Source organism: Nicotiana sylvestris, chromosome 5 (genome assembly GCF_000393655.2).
Source record: "Nicotiana sylvestris chromosome 5, ASM39365v2, whole genome shotgun sequence".
NCBI lineage: Eukaryota > Viridiplantae > Streptophyta > Magnoliopsida > Solanales > Solanaceae > Nicotiana > Nicotiana sylvestris.
The window spans coordinates 133,735,310-133,740,815 of record NC_091061.1 but is presented as its reverse complement, the minus strand read 5'-3'; the positions used below and the strand labels follow the sequence as shown (position 1 = coordinate 133,740,815).

At 42.0% G+C, this 5,506-nt stretch overlaps 1 long non-coding RNA gene across 2 annotated transcripts; it reads right to left on the bottom strand.

The window, feature by feature from the left end:
- Window positions 1-1,176: 1,176 nt before the first annotated feature.
- LOC104236487 (uncharacterized) lies at window positions 1,177-5,146 on the bottom strand. Of its 2 annotated transcripts, XR_011407681.1 has the most exons (3): window positions 4,352-5,103; window positions 2,531-2,598; window positions 1,177-1,486 (listed from the first exon to the last, which is right to left on the bottom strand). It is a non-coding gene; the product is annotated as an uncharacterized lncRNA (long non-coding RNA). The 2 variants fall into 2 exon arrangements; XR_713437.2 differs by lacking the exon at window positions 2,531-2,598 and having other exon boundaries at window positions 4,352-5,146.
- Between the last annotated feature and the right edge of the window lie 360 nt (window positions 5,147-5,506).

Below are 5,506 nucleotides of genomic sequence, written 5' to 3'. Positions count from 1 at the left end.
AGATACTCGCTCTCTAGTCAGAAAAACTTGTAACTGATAGTTGAGGCACTCAACAAACCTCCTAATCCTCTCCCTATCTGTGGGAACTAGCCAGATAGCATGATGGGCCAACTCGGAGAACCTCATTTCATATTGCGATACGGTCATATACCCCTGACGCAGCTGCTCGAACTGCCTGCGCAGCTCCTCTCTGCGGGAATGCGGTACATATTTCTCTAGGAAAAGAATGGAGAACTGATGTCAGGTAAGGGGTGGTGCACCAATAGGCCTACACCTCTCATAAGCCTCCCACCAAGTGAAGGTAGCTCCAGAAAACTGAAAAGTAGTAAATGAGACTCCACTAATATCCAGAATACCCGTTGTACGCAACATCCTCTGACACTTATCCAAGAAACCCTAGGCCCCTCTGCGCTGCTGAAAGTCGGAGGCTGAAGTCTACCAAACCTCTCCAATCGACGCTGCTCGTCATCAGGCATAATTGGAACCACAAAATCCTGAATAGGTGCAACCGGCTGGGCTGGTGGTGCCTCCTGTGTCTGGAGTCCCTAAACAACCTACTCAGGTGTATGGGCGGCAAGAGTCTGAGTGCCTCCCCCAGCCTGAGAGGTATCTACTGTAGTAGGAACTGTGACTGCCTGAGCAAGACTGGTGCACACAGTCAGAATCTAAGCCAAAGTCTCTTGGAGACTCAGAATAAGAATAGGCACAGTCGGTGCCTGAGCTGGTGTTGTTGGAGCATCCCTCATTGGAGAATGATCATGAACTGTGGCGGCGGGTGGATCTGCAAGTGTTGCCCTAGCTACTGTGCAGGACACACCCCTTCCCCTACCACGACCTCGGCCCCAACTTGTGGTACTGGTAGTCATCCATCCTGACCAGTAGCACATGTCCTCACCATATGTGAGAGAGTAGAATAACAGAAGTTTAGTAAGAGGATCAACAGATTCGCACGACAAGAATTCAAGAATATGAAGTGTTCATAGAGGTTTTGCAGCCTCCCGAGGATAAATACAAATGTCTCTGTACCGATCCGCGAGACTCTACTAAACCTTCTTATGAATCGTGAGACCTATGTAACCTAAGCTCTGATATCAACATGTCACGACCCAAAATTTAACCATGTCATGATGGCGCCTATCATGATATTAGGTTGGCCACTTATTTCCAAATACTCCATTTTTCAAATAAAAACTTAAGAAAATCATAATTTAATAGAAATTCAATAAGATAAAAGTAGAAATCAATATCCAGCGATAAGAAATACAATCCCGGCCTCGGGTGTCACTAAGTCATGAGCTAAAACTATTACATCTATTCGAAATAACATGACCAACATGGTCCGAGAATATCCAAATAAATACACTAATGGAAGATAAGGAAAGGAGAAGGCAGAACTGCGGTCGCCAAGCAGCTACCTCGCAATCTCCATAGAAAGTCTCCAACTGGTATGGTCAACAACCGTTGTCGTACCCCGAGATACCTGGATCTGCACACAGGGGTGTAGTGAGTAACGTGAGTACACCAGCTCAGTAAGTAACAAGTCAAAACTATGGACTGACGGTAGTGACGAACCAAACCTCAACAGGTTGCAACAGTGAATTGTACGGAAAAGTAGACATGCTTACAGTTCATGTATTTTCTCAGTAGTAATTAAACATAGTATGAACGATATAGAGTATAAAGCTCAGGAACCTCTAAGTACCAATGCACAGATAGCATGATCAATGTTACGTATAATACTTCAACTCACAATTTTCAACCACTCGGTATTGTATATGGCCCATTGGGCCCCGAGAAGATCCATCCCGGAATATATATACATTACACACTATAAGTCACCCAGTTCCGAGGAAACAGGCCAATCTAGCCTCATGGAGAAGATCCATCTCCATACCAATACTTCGGACAAGATCCATGTCCAGGGAAGATCCATCCCTCAATATCATCAACTGCGCTCACTGGGGGTGTAAAGACTCTGGAGGGGCTTCTCTTAGCCCAAGCGCTATATCAATTCCAGCGAAGGCATGATCAATATCTCGCTGCAACGTGCAGCCCAATCCCATACTGTCAATCAATATCAGGCTCTCGGCCTCACTCAGTCAATACTCTCCAATGTCATACACATGGGCTAAATTGTCATGATACAAGCCCAAACAATGATATGATATGTCAAATAGCAATAATCGAGACTGAGGCATGATATAATATGCATGAACATGACTTAGTATAGAATATAAGTGAAGCAAATGACATGACAGCAAGAAACGACCTCTCAGGTCTCAACAATGTTAGCATGAAGCCTTAACATGATGATTAGCATGATTTGTTGCTCATTAACTTGATCACATAACCACAACACAGATATCAGCAAAAAAGAGTCACTAAGCGGTGGCACGAAATGATGCAGGCTGCATTCCTCACGATGCACACCCACTCGCCCGTCACTTGGCATTGTGTCACCTCAATAGTAATCATAGAACACAGTTCGGGGTTTAGAACCCTCAGAACCAAGTTTGGAAGCGTTACTTACCTTAAGCCAAGCCAAACTCTAGCCCTCGATGCCTTTTCCTCTCGATTCGGCGTCCAAGTGCCCCGAATCTAACCAAAATCAGCATACAACCATCAATATACGCTAAAGGAATTAAACCCATATAAAATAATCAATTTAACTCAAAAATCCTAAAATTGGCCAAATCCGACCCTCGGGACCACATATCGGATTCCGATAAAAAATACAAAACTAGAATCCTCACACTCTCACGAGTTCATACATACCAAATACACCAATATTCGACCACAAACGACCTCTTAAATCCCCAAATCAAGGTCACCAATTCCATGCCCTAATCTCCTAACTTTCCTCCTTAATTTTCCACTAATACCATGATTAAACAATGAGAAAATGGCCATAAACACAAATAATAAGGCTTAAGAAGCTTACCCAATAGAAACCCCTCGATTTCCTTGAAATATCACAGCCCTAGATCTCTTTCCGTCATCAAAAATGGTGAAACTTAGCAAAATTTCGCGAATGCATCTATTTATATGTTCTGACCAGCGATACCGCATTTGCGGTCCAATTCCCGTACCTGCGGGACCACATCTGCGCATAACCAACCGCTTCTGCAGTTTTTCATTTAATTGCCCTTACTGCACCTGCACTCAAATATCCGCACCTGCTCCTTCGCAGGTGCACTCCACTCTCTGCATCTGTGGCTTCTGCCTTCGCACTTATGGCTGCAACTGCGGCTTGATCTCGCTTCTGCGGTTATCGCACCTGCGGACCCATAACCGCATATGCGGTTATGACATCACCCCGAGGCCCCCAGGACGTCAACCAAAAGTATGAACAAATCACGTTACACTATTCAAACTTATACCAACCTTCAGAACACTCCAAACAACATCGAATAGTCAAAACACCCTCGAATTCAAGCCTAAGATTCCCAAAACTTCCGAATTCCGCAAAACGATCAAAAAGTTTATCAAACCACCTTCGAATGGCCTAAAATTTTGCACACGCGTCACAAATGACACAACGGACCTACTTCAATCTCTAGAATTCCATTCCGACCCCGATATAAAAAATTTCACTACCAATCGGAAAGCGCAAAAATTCCAACTTCACCTATTCAAGCTTAAATCTACCACTGACCTCCAAGTTATATTCCGATCACACTCGTAAGTCCCGAATCACCTAATGAAGTTATCCGAATCATCAAAATTCACATCTGAGCCCTTTTTCACATAAGTCAACGTCCGGTTGACTTTTCCAACTAAAGCTTATTCAAAAGAGACTAATTGTTCCAAACCTCTCCAAAACCACTCAGAACTCGAACCAACTAACTCGATACCACATAATATAGCTGAACAGGACATAAAGAAGTAGAAATAGGGAAAACGGAGCAGTAACTCATGAAATGACCGGCCGGATCGTTACAAAATCCCATGTTTATTTCTTTAGAGACCAATCTCGCAACTCAAGATTTTCAACCACTTGAGCTACCAACCGAGCTATTGAATTTTTATTGATTTAATTCTTTTGTCATCAAAATATTAGTTGTGAAACCTTAAGCATTTATACCTTAATGAAGCAATGGAACAGGAAAATCAAAAGCTCATTTTAGGCATGAAGATTCATCTAAGAAAATTAAACCAAACAATATGCAAACAGTAATCAACAGAACAAAACTGAATAAACAAATACAACTAAGACACCCCAAAACAGAGGAACAAAACACTAACACATACGAGCAACAAATACAAAGAAAAGACTATTTAATGAGATTATGAAAATAAACAAAAGCATGACATTAAGCGAATAAAAAGTAGAGGAAAGGGAGAAATAAACCTCAAATAAATCTGAAATGCCACTATTTGACAATTCTGAGGCGCGACGCAATAGAACCTCAAGCAAGAATCTCCACAGGAAACTGGAGAACAGGACCTAGATCGAAAAATCGGACGAAGACCTCAAACAGGTGCCTCTACCAGAACAGAGAACAACCCCTCCGGCAACTCGAAACTCGTCGAAAATTCAAAAGTGAAAAAATGAGCTAAGCACTTTCTTTACAGCGGAAACGCGACAACTTTGGAACTATTTTGAAGTTGCTCTTACGTGGGTTTCGCGGCTAGATTTTGCTGAAGTTTGGGGCGAGTTTAAGGACTGTTGTGCGGATAGAGTTGAGCAGATTTTTAGCAGCTATTTCGGGTCATTCCGGGTGTTGTTTTAGTCCATTTTTGGATGGTTCTTGGTGGTTGTTGACAGCTGAATTTTGGGGCTGACTCTCATGGGTTTTGAGGCTGGTTTAAAGGCAATTTTCACCTTCTTTGGAGCTGAGTTTCAGAGCTCAATTTTGGCATTGTTTTTGACAGCTTTTCACGGTAAGTTAGAGGTGGGTTTGGGGTGTTCATAGGTAACTTGAGATCTGATATTAATGGATGAAAATCAGGTGTTATCATGGAGGTTTCATGGTGGAGATATGGAAGAAGAAGAAAGTGGAAAACTCCTGATTTTGGTGTCTGCCGTGGCTCTTTTTTGCACTTTTGCTCTGTTTTTGTTCCCTCTGTTCGTTCCTCCTCTCTATGTGTGTGCGCGATCTTATCTATTCTTTTGTGATTGTAGAAGAAGAAAGAATTTCTTTTTGCTAGCGTGCGGTCCCCACCCCATAAGAAAATATTGTGTCCCTTTTTGTGAGTGGAATGGACAAAGTCATAAATTATTATTGTGGTAATCTCCCATAATGCAAAGTATGAGAATGAGGAAAAGGAGTTTTGGCTTCTCTTTCTTTGAGGATATGGAAGAAATCCATTTAAGGAGGTGGACCCCATTAGAAAATAAAAAAACCAATAATTATTTATATAAGAAAAATAAAAGAGGACAAAATGGGCAGGGAATCACTTGAATTAAATTTCAAAGTTGGGCAAAAATCTGTTTCCCCTATTTACGTTTCTTTCCTTTTTTTCACTTCATTTTTCTTCTTTTCTTCTAATGTTAGATAATAAA